Below are 10,522 nucleotides of genomic sequence, written 5' to 3' on the forward strand. Positions count from 1 at the left end.
GTTAGGGTTAGGGTTAGGGTTAGGGTTAGGGTTAGGGTTAGGGTTAGGGTTAGGGTTAGGGTTAGGGTTAGGGTTAGGGTTAGGGTTAGGGTTAGGGTTAGGGTTAGGGTTAGGGTTAGGGTTAGGGTTAGGGTTAGGGTTAGGGTTAGGGTTAGGGTTAGGGTTAGGGTTAGGGTTAGGGTTAGGGTTAGGGTTAGGGTTAGGGTTAGGGTTAGGGTTAGGGTTAGGGTTAGGGTTAGGGTTAGGGTTAGGGTTAGGGTTAGGGTTAGGGTTAGGGTTAGGGTTAGGGTTAGGGTTAGGGTTAGGGTTAGGGTTAGGGTTAGGGTTAGGGTTAGGGTTAGGGTTAGGGTTAGGGTTAGGGTTAGGGTTAGGGTTAGGGTTAGGGTTAGGGTTAGGGTTAGGGTTAGGGTTAGGGTTAGGGTTAGGGTTAGGGTTAGGGTTAGGGTTAGGGTTAGGGTTAGGGTTAGGGTTAGGGTTAGGGTTAGGGTTAGGGTTAGGGTTAGGGTTAGGGTTAGGGTTAGGGTTAGGGTTAGGGTTAGGGTTAGGGTTAGGGTTAGGGTTAGGGTTAGGGTTAGGGTTAGGGTTAGGGTTAGGGTTAGGGTTAGGGTTAGGGTTAGGGTTAGGGTTAGGGTTAGGGTTAGGGTTAGGGTTAGGGTTAGGGTTAGGGTTAGGGTTAGGGTTAGGGTTAGGGTTAGGGTTAGGGTTAGGGTTAGGGTTAGGGTTAGGGTTAGGGTTAGGGTTAGGGTTAGGGTTAGGGTTAGGGTTAGGGTTAGGGTTAGGGTTAGGGTTAGGGTTAGGGTTAGGGTTAGGGTTAGGGTTAGGGTTAGGGTTAGGGTTAGGGTTAGGGTTAGGGTTAGGGTTAGGGTTAGGGTTAGGGTTAGGGTTAGGGTTAGGGTTAGGGTTAGGGTTAGGGTTAGGGTTAGGTTAGGGTTAGGGTTAGGGTTAGGGTTAGGGTTAGGGTTAGGGTTAGGGTTAGGGTTAGGGTTAGGGTTAGGGTTAGGGTTAGGGTTAGGGTTAGGGTTAGGGTTAGGGTTAGGGTTAGGGTTAGGGTTAGGGTTAGGGTTAGGGTTAGGGTTAGGTTAGGGTTAGGGTTAGGGTTAGGGTTAGGGTTAGGGTTAGGGTTAGGGTTAGGGTTAGGGTTAGGGTTAGGGTTAGGTTAGGGTTAGGGTTAGGGTTAGGGTTAGGGTTAGGGTTAGGGTTAGGGTTAGGGTTAGGGTTAGGGTTAGGGTTAGGGTTAGGGTTAGGGTTAGGGTTAGGGTTAGGGTTAGGGTTAGGGTTAGGGTTAGGGTTAGGGTTAGGGTTAGGGTTAGGGTTAGGGTTAGGGTTAGGGTTAGGGTTAGGGTTAGGGTTAGGGTTAGGGTTAGGGTTAGGGTTAGGGTTAGGGTTAGGGTTAGGGTTAGGGTTAGGGTTAGGGTTAGGGTTAGGGTTAGGGTTAGGGTTAGGGTTAGGGTTAGGGTTAGGGTTAGGGTTAGGGTTAGGGTTAGGGTTAGGGTTAGGGTTAGGGTTAGGGTTAGGGTTAGGGTTAGGTTAGGGTTAGGGTTAGGTTAGGGTTAGGGTTAGGGTTAGGGTTAGGGTTAGGGTTAGGGTTAGGTTAGGGTTAGGGTTAGGGTTAGGGTTAGGGTTAGGGTTAGGGTTAGGGTTAGGGTTAGGGTTAGGGTTAGGGTTAGGGTTAGGGTTAGGGTTAGGGTTAGGGTTAGGGTTAGGGTTAGGGTTAGGGTTAGGGTTAGGGTTAGGGTTAGGGTTAGGGTTAGGTTAGGGTTAGGGTTAGGGTTAGGTTAGGGTTAGGGTTAGGGTTAGGGTTAGGGTTAGGGTTAGGGTTAGGGTTAGGGTTAGGGTTAGGGTTAGGGTTAGGGTTAGGGTTAGGGTTAGGGTTAGGGTTAGGGTTAGGGTTAGGGTTAGGGTTAGGGTTAGGGTTAGGGTTAGGGTTAGGGTTAGGGTTAGGGTTAGGGTTAGGGTTAGGGTTAGGGTTAGGGTTAGGGTTAGGGTTAGGGTTAGGGTTAGGGTTAGGGTTAGGGTTAGGGTTAGGGTTAGGGTTAGGGTTAGGGTTAGGGTTAGGGTTAGGGTTAGGGTTAGGGTTAGGGTTAGGGTTAGGGTTAGGGTTAGGGTTAGGGTTAGGGTAGGTTAGGGTTAGGGTTAGGGTTAGGGTTAGGGTTAGGGTTAGGGTTAGGGTTAGGGTTAGGGTTAGGGTTAGGGTTAGGGTTAGGGTTAGGGTTAGGGTTAGGGTTAGGTTAGGGTTAGGGTTAGGGTTAGGGTTAGGGTTAGGGTTAGGGTTAGGGTTAGGGTTAGGGTTAGGGTTAGGGTTAGGGTTAGGGTTAGGGTTAGGGTTAGGGTTAGGGTTAGGGTTAGGGTTAGGGTTAGGGTTAGGGTTAGGGTTAGGGTTAGGGTTAGGGTTAGGGTTAGGGTTAGGGTTAGGGTTAGGGTTAGGGTTAGGGTTAGGGTTAGGGTTAGGGTTAGGGTTAGGGTTAGGGTTAGGGTTAGGGTTAGGGTTAGGGTTAGGGTTAGGGTTAGGGTTAGGGTTAGGGTTAGGGTTAGGGTTAGGGTTAGGGTTAGGGTTAGGGTTAGGTTAGGGTTAGGGTTAGGGTTAGGGTAGGTTAGGGTTAGGGTTAGGGTTAGGGTTAGGGTTAGGGTTAGGGTTAGGGTTAGGGTTAGGTTAGGGTTAGGGTTAGGGTTAGGGTTAGGGTTAGGGTTAGGGTTAGGGTTAGGGTTAGGGTTAGGGTTAGGGTTAGGGTTAGGGTTAGGGTTAGGGTTAGGGTTAGGGTTAGGGTTAGGGTTAGGGTTAGGGTTAGGGTTAGGGTTAGGGTTAGGGTTAGGGTTAGGGTTAGGGTTAGGGTTAGGGTTAGGGTTAGGGTTAGGGTTAGGGTTAGGGTTAGGGTTAGGGTTAGGGTTAGGGTTAGGGTTAGGGTTAGGGTTAGGGTTAGGGTTAGGGTTAGGGTTAGGGTTAGGGTTAGGGTTAGGGTTAGGGTTAGGGTTAGGGTTAGGGTTAGGGTTAGGGTTAGGGTTAGGGTTAGGGTTAGGGTTAGGGTTAGGGTTAGGGTTAGGGTTAGGGTTAGGGTTAGGGTTAGGGTTAGGGTTAGGGTTAGGGTTAGGGTTAGGGTTAGGGTTAGGGTTAGGGTTAGGGTTAGGGTTAGGGTTAGGGTTAGGGTTAGGGTTAGGGTTAGGGTTAGGGTTAGGGTTAGGGTTAGGGTTAGGGTTAGGGTTAGGGTTAGGGTTAGGGTTAGGGTTAGGGTTAGGGTTAGGGTTAGGGTTAGGGTTAGGTTAGGGTTAGGGTTAGGGTTAGGGTTAGGGTTAGGGTTAGGGTTAGGGTTAGGGTTAGGGTTAGGGTTAGGGTTAGGGTTAGGGTTAGGGTTAGGTTAGGGTTAGGGTTAGGGTTAGGGTTAGGGTTAGGGTTAGGGTTAGGGTTAGGGTTAGGGTTAGGGTTAGGGTTAGGGTTAGGGTTAGGGTTAGGGTTAGGGTTAGGGTTAGGGTTAGGGTTAGGGTTAGGGTTAGGGTTAGGGTTAGGGTTAGGGTTAGGGTTAGGGTTAGGGTTAGGGTTAGGGTTAGGGTTAGGGTTAGGGTTAGGGTTAGGGTTAGGGTTAGGGTTAGGGTTAGGGTTAGGGTTAGGGTTAGGGTTAGGGTTAGGGTTAGGGTTAGGGTTAGGGTTAGGTTAGGGTTAGGGTTAGGGTTAGGGTTAGGGTTAGGGTTAGGGTTAGGGTTAGGGTTAGGGTTAGGGTTAGGGTTAGGGTTAGGGTTAGGGTTAGGGTTAGGGTTAGGGTTAGGGTTAGGGTTAGGGTTAGGGTTAGGGTTAGGGTTAGGGTTAGGGTTAGGGTTAGGGTTAGGGTTAGGGTTAGGGTTAGGGTTAGGGTTAGGGTTAGGGTTAGGGTTAGGGTTAGGTTAGGGTTAGGGTTAGGGTTAGGGTTAGGGTTAGGGTTAGGGTTAGGGTTAGGGTTAGGGTTAGGGTTAGGGTTAGGGTTAGGGTTAGGGTTAGGGTTAGGGTTAGGGTTAGGGTTAGGGTTAGGGTTAGGGTTAGGGTTAGGGTTAGGGTTAGGGTTAGGGTTAGGGTTAGGGTTAGGGTTAGGGTTAGGGTTAGGGTTAGGGTTAGGGTTAGGGTTAGGGTTAGGGTTAGGGTTAGGGTTAGGGTTAGGGTTAGGGTTAGGGTTAGGGTTAGGGTTAGGGTTAGGGTTAGGGTTAGGGTTAGGGTTAGGGTTAGGGTTAGGGTTAGGGTTAGGGTTAGGGTTAGGGTTAGGGTTAGGGTTAGGGTTAGGGTTAGGGTTAGGGTTAGGGTTAGGGTTAGGGTTAGGGTTAGGGTTAGGGTTAGGGTTAGGGTTAGGGTTAGGGTTAGGGTTAGGGTTAGGGTTAGGGTTAGGGTTAGGGTTAGGGTTTAGGGTTAGGGTTAGGGTTAGGGTTAGGGTTAGGGTTAGGGTTAGGGTTAGGGTTAGGGTTAGGGTTAGGGTTAGGGTTAGGGTTAGGGTTAGGGTTAGGGTTAGGGTTAGGGTTAGGGTTAGGGTTAGGGTTAGGGTTAGGGTTAGGGTTAGGGTTAGGGTTAGGGTTAGGGTTAGGTTAGGGTTAGGGTTAGGGTTAGGGTTAGGGTTAGGGTTAGGGTTAGGGTTAGGGTTAGGGTTAGGGTTAGGTTAGGGTTAGGGTTAGGGTTAGGGTTAGGGTTAGGGTTAGGGTTAGGGTTAGGGTTAGGGTTAGGGTTAGGGTTAGGGTTAGGGTTAGGGTTAGGGTTAGGGTTAGGGTTAGGGTTAGGGTTTAGGGTTAGGGTTAGGGTTAGGGTTAGGGTTAGGTTAGGGTTAGGGTTAGGGTTAGGGTTAGGGTTAGGGTTAGGGTTAGGGTTAGGGTTAGGGTTAGGGTTAGGGTTAGGGTTAGGGTTAGGGTTAGGGTTAGGGTTAGGGTTAGGGTTAGGGTTAGGGTTAGGGTTAGGGTTAGGGTTAGGGTTAGGGTTAGGGTTAGGGTTAGGGTTAGGGTTAGGGTTAGGGTTAGGGTTAGGGTTAGGGTTAGGGTTAGGGTTAGGGTTAGGGTTAGGGTTAGGGTTAGGGTTAGGGTTAGGGTTAGGGTTAGGGTTAGGGTTAGGGTTAGGGTTAGGGTTAGGGTTAGGGTTAGGTTAGGGTTAGGGTTAGGGTTAGGGTTAGGGTTAGGGTTAGGGTTAGGGTTAGGGTTAGGGTTAGGGTTAGGGTTAGGGTTAGGGTTAGGGTTAGGGTTAGGGTTAGGGTTAGGGTTAGGGTTTAGGGTTAGGGTTAGGGTTAGGGTTAGGGTTAGGGTTAGGGTTAGGGTTAGGGTTAGGGTTAGGGTTAGGGTTAGGGTTAGGGTTAGGGTTAGGGTTAGGGTTAGGGTTAGGGTTAGGGTTAGGGTTAGGGTTAGGGTTAGGGTTAGGGTTAGGGTTAGGGTTAGGGTTAGGGTTAGGGTTAGGGTTAGGGTTAGGGTTAGGGTTAGGGTTAGGGTTAGGTTAGGGTTAGGGTTAGGGTTAGGGTTAGGGTTAGGGTTAGGGTTAGGGTTAGGGTTAGGGTTAGGGTTAGGGTTAGGGTTAGGGTTAGGGTTAGGGTTAGGTTAGGGTTAGGGTTAGGGTTAGGGTTAGGGTTAGGGTTAGGGTTAGGGTTAGGGTTAGGGTTAGGGTTAGGGTTAGGGTTAGGGTTAGGGTTAGGGTTAGGGTTAGGGTTAGGGTTAGGGTTAGGGTTAGGGTTAGGGTTAGGGTTAGGGTTAGGGTTAGGGTTAGGGTTAGGGTTAGGGTTAGGTTAGGGTTAGGGTTAGGGTTAGGGTTAGGGTTAGGGTTAGGGTTAGGGTTAGGGTTAGGGTTAGGGTTAGGGTTAGGGTTAGGGTTAGGGTTAGGGTTAGGGTTAGGGTTAGGGTTAGGGTTAGGGTTAGGGTTAGGGTTAGGGTTAGGGTTAGGGTTAGGGTTAGGGTTAGGGTTAGGGTTTAGGGTTAGGGTTAGGGTTAGGGTTAGGGTTAGGGTTAGGGTTAGGTTAGGGTTAGGGTTAGGGTTAGGGTTAGGGTTAGGGTTAGGGTTAGGGTTTAGGGTTAGGGTTAGGGTTGGTTAGGGTTAGGGTTAGGGTTAGGGTTAGGGTTAGGGTTAGGGTTAGGGTTAGGGTTAGGTTAGGGTTAGGGTTAGGGTTAGGGTTAGGGTTAGGGTTAGGGTTAGGGTTAGGGTTAGGGTTAGGGTTAGGGTTAGGTTAGGGTTAGGGTTAGGGTTAGGGTTAGGGTTAGGGTTAGGGTTAGGGTTAGGGTTAGGGTTAGGGTTAGGGTTAGGGTTAGGGTTAGGGTTAGGGTTAGGGTTAGGGTTAGGGTTAGGGTTAGGGTTAGGGTTAGGGTTAGGGTTAGGGTTAGGTTAGGGTTAGGGTTAGGGTTAGGGTTAGGGTTAGGGTTAGGGTTAGGGTTAGGGTTAGGGTTAGGGTTAGGGTTAGGGTTAGGGTTAGGGTTAGGGTTAGGGTTAGGGTTAGGGTTAGGGTTAGGGTTAGGGTTAGGGTTAGGGTTAGGGTTAGGTTAGGGTTAGGGTTAGGGTTAGGGTTAGGGTTAGGGTTAGGGTTAGGGTTAGGGTTAGGGTTAGGGTTAGGGTTAGGGTTAGGGTTAGGGTTAGGGTTAGGGTTAGGGTTAGGGTTAGGGTTAGGGTTAGGGTTAGGGTTAGGGTTAGGGTTAGGGTTAGGGTTAGGGTTAGGGTTAGGGTTAGGGTTAGGGTTAGGGTTAGGGTTAGGGTTAGGGTTAGGGTTAGGGTTAGGGTTAGGGTTAGGTTAGGGTTAGGGTTAGGGTTAGGGTTAGGGTTAGGGTTAGGGTTAGGGTTAGGGTTAGGGTTAGGGTTAGGGTTAGGGTTAGGGTTAGGGTTAGGGTTAGGGTTAGGGTTAGGGTTAGGGTTAGGGTTAGGGTTAGGGTTAGGGTTAGGGTTAGGGTTAGGGTTAGGGTTAGGGTTAGGGTTAGGGTTAGGGTTAGGGTTAGGGTTAGGGTTAGGGTTAGGGTTAGGGTTAGGGTTAGGGTTAGGGTTAGGGTTAGGGTTAGGGTTAGGGTTAGGGTTAGGGTTAGGGTTAGGGTTAGGGTTAGGGTTAGGGTTAGGGTTTAGGGTTAGGGTTAGGTTAGGGAGGGTTAGGGTTAGGGTTAGGGTTAGGGTTAGGGTTAGGGTTAGGGTTAGGGTTAGGGTTAGGGTTAGGGTTTAGGGTTAGGGTTAGGGTTAGGGTTAGGGTTAGGGTTAGGGTTAGGGTTAGGGTTAGGGTTAGGGTTAGGGTTAGGGTTAGGGTTAGGGTTAGGGTTAGGGTTAGGGTTAGGGTTAGGGTTAGGGTTAGGGTTAGGGTTAGGGTTAGGGTTAGGGTTAGGGTTAGGGTTAGGGTTAGGGTTAGGGTTAGGGTTAGGGTTAGGGTTAGGGTTAGGGTTAGGGTTAGGTTAGGGTTAGGGTTAGGGTTAGGGTTAGGGTTAGGGTTAGGGTTAGGGTTAGGGTTAGGGTTAGGGTTAGGGTTAGGGTTAGGGTTAGGGTTAGGGTTAGGGTTAGGGTTAGGGTTAGGGTTAGGGTTAGGGTTAGGGTTAGGTTAGGGTTAGGGTTAGGTTAGGGTTAGGGTTAGGGTTAGGGTTAGGGTTAGGGTTAGGGTTAGGGTTAGGGTTAGGGTTAGGGTTAGGGTTAGGGTTAGGGTTAGGGTTAGGGTTAGGGTTAGGGTTAGGGTTAGGGTTAGGGTTAGGGTTAGGGTTAGGGTTAGGGTTAGGGTTAGGGTTAGGGTTAGGGTTAGGGTTAGGGTTAGGGTTAGGGTTAGGGTTAGGGTTAGGGTTAGGGTTAGGGTTAGGGTTAGGGTTAGGGTTAGGGTTAGGGTTAGGGTTAGGGTTAGGGTTAGGGTTAGGGTTAGGGTTAGGGTTAGGGTTAGGGTTAGGGTTAGGGGTTAGGGTTAGGGTTAGGGTTAGGGTTAGGGTTAGGGTTAGGGTTAGGGTTAGGGTTAGGGTTAGGGTTAGGGTTAGGGTTAGGGTTAGGGTTAGGGTTAGGGTTAGGGTTAGGGTTAGGGTTAGGGTTAGGTTAGGGTTAGGGTTAGGGTTAGGGTTAGGGTTAGGGTTAGGGTTAGGGTTAGGGTTAGGGTTAGGGTTAGGGTTAGGGTTAGGGTTAGGGTTAGGGTTAGGGTTAGGGTTAGGGTTAGGGTTAGGGTTAGGGTTAGGGTTAGGGTTAGGGTTAGGGTTAGGGTTAGGTTAGGGTTAGGGTTAGGGTTAGGGTTAGGGTTAGGGTTAGGGTTAGGGTTAGGGTTAGGGTTAGGGTTAGGGTTAGGGTTAGGGTTAGGGTTAGGGTTAGGTTAGGGTTAGGGTTAGGGTTAGGGTTAGGGTTAGGGTTAGGGTTAGGGTTAGGGTTAGGGTTAGGGTTAGGGTTAGGGTTAGGGTTAGGGTTAGGGTTAGGGTTAGGGTTAGGGTTAGGGTTAGGGTTAGGGTTAGGTTAGGGTTAGGGTTAGGGTTAGGTTAGGGTTAGGGTTAGGGTTAGGGTTAGGGTTAGGGTTAGGGTTAGGGTTAGGGTTAGGGTTAGGGTTAGGGTTAGGTTAGGGTTAGGGTTAGGGTTAGGGTTAGGGTTAGGGTTAGGGTTAGGGTTAGGGTTAGGGTTAGGGTTAGGGTTAGGGTTAGGGTTAGGGTTAGGGTTAGGGTTAGGGTTAGGGTTAGGGTTAGGGTTAGGGTTAGGGTTAGGGTTAGGGTTAGGGTTAGGGTTAGGGTTAGGGTTAGGGTTAGGGTTAGGGTTAGGGTTAGGGTTAGGGTTAGGGTTAGGGTTAGGGTTAGGGTTAGGGTTAGGGTTAGGTTAGGGTTAGGGTTAGGGTTAGGGTTAGGGTTAGGGTTAGGGTTAGGGTTAGGGTTAGGGTTAGGGTTAGGGTTAGGGTTAGGGTTAGGGTTAGGGTTAGGGTTAGGGTTAGGGTTAGGTTAGGGTTAGGGTTAGGGTTAGGGTTAGGGTTAGGGTTAGGGTTAGGGTTAGGGTTAGGGTTAGGGTTAGGGTTAGGGTTAGGGTTAGGGTTAGGTTAGGGTTAGGGTTAGGGTTAGGGTTAGGGTTAGGGTTAGGGTTAGGGTTAGGGTTAGGGTTAGGGTTAGGGTTAGGGTTAGGGTTAGGGTTAGGGTTAGGGTTAGGGTTAGGGTTAGGGTTAGGGTTAGGGTTAGGGTTAGGGTTAGGGTTAGGGTTAGGGTTAGGGTTAGGGTTAGGGTTAGGGTTAGGGTTAGGGTTAGGGTTAGGGTTAGGGTTAGGGTTAGGGTTAGGGTTAGGGTTAGGGTTAGGTTAGGGTTAGGGTTAGGGTTAGGGTTAGGGTTAGGGTTAGGGTTAGGGTTAGGGTTAGGGTTAGGGTTAGGGTTAGGGTTAGGGTTAGGGTTAGGGTTAGGGTTAGGGTTAGGGTTAGGTTAGGGTTAGGGTTAGGGTTAGGGTTAGGGTTAGGGTAGGTTAGGGTTAGGGTTAGGGTTAGGGTTAGGGTTAGGGTTAGGGTTAGGGTTAGGGTTAGGGTTAGGGTTAGGTTAGGGTTAGGGTTAGGGTTAGGGTTAGGGTTAGGGTTAGGGTTAGGGTTAGGGTTAGGGTTAGGGTTAGGGTTAGGGTTAGGGTTAGGGTTAGGGTTAGGGTTAGGGTTAGGGTTAGGGTTAGGGTTAGGGTTAGGGTTAGGGTTAGGGTTAGGGTTAGGGTTAGGGTTAGGGTTAGGGTTAGGGTTAGGGTTAGGTTAGGGTTAGGGTTAGGGTTAGGGTTAGGGTTAGGGTTAGGGTTAGGTTAGGGTTAGGTTAGGTTAGGGTTAGGGTTAGGGTTAGGGTTAGGGTTAGGGTTAGGGTTAGGGTTAGGTAGGGTAGGGTTAGGGTTAGGGTTAGGGTTAGGGTTAGGGTTAGGGTTAGGGTTAGGGTTAGGGTTAGGGTTAGGGTTAGGGTTAGGGTTAGGGTTAGGGTTAGGGTGGGTTAGGGTTAGGGGGGGTTAGGGTTAGGGTTAGGTTGGGTTAGGGTTAGGGTTAGGGTTAGGGTTAGGGTTAGGGTTAGGGTTAGGGTTAGGGTTAGGGTTAGGGTTAGGGTTAGGGTTAGGGTTAGGGTTAGGGGTAGGGTTAGGGTTAGGGTTAGGGTTAGGGTTAGGGTTAGGGTTAGGGTTAGGGTTAGGGTTAGGGTTAGGGTTAGGGTTAGGGTTAGGGTTAGGGTTAGGGTAGGGTTAGGGTTAGGTTAGGGTTAGGGTAGGTTAGGGTTAGGGTTAGGGTTAGGGTTAGGGTTAGGGTTAGGGTTAGGGTTAGGGTTAGGGTTAGGGTTAGGGTTAGGGTTAGGGTTAGGGTTAGGGTTAGGGTTAGGGTTAGGGTTAGGGTTAGGGTTAGGGTTAGGGTTAGGGTTAGGGTTAGGGTTAGGGTTAGGGTTAGGGTAGGGTTAGGGTTAGGGTTAGGGTTAGGGTTAGGGTTAGGGTTAGGGTTAGGGTTAGGGTTAGGGTTAGGGTTAGGGTTAGGGTTAGGGTTAGGGGGTTAGGGTTAGGGTTAGGGTTAGGGTTAGGGTTAGGGTTAGGGTTAGGGTTAGGGTTTGGTAGGGTTAGGGTTAGGGTTAGGTGGTTAGGGTTAGGGTTAGGGTTAGGGTTAGGGTTAGGGTTAGGGTTAGGGTTAGGGTTAGGGTTAGGGTTAGA

Source organism: Taeniopygia guttata, chromosome 10 (genome assembly GCF_048771995.1).
Source record: "Taeniopygia guttata chromosome 10, bTaeGut7.mat, whole genome shotgun sequence".
Classification (NCBI taxonomy): Eukaryota; Metazoa; Chordata; class Aves; order Passeriformes; family Estrildidae; genus Taeniopygia; species Taeniopygia guttata.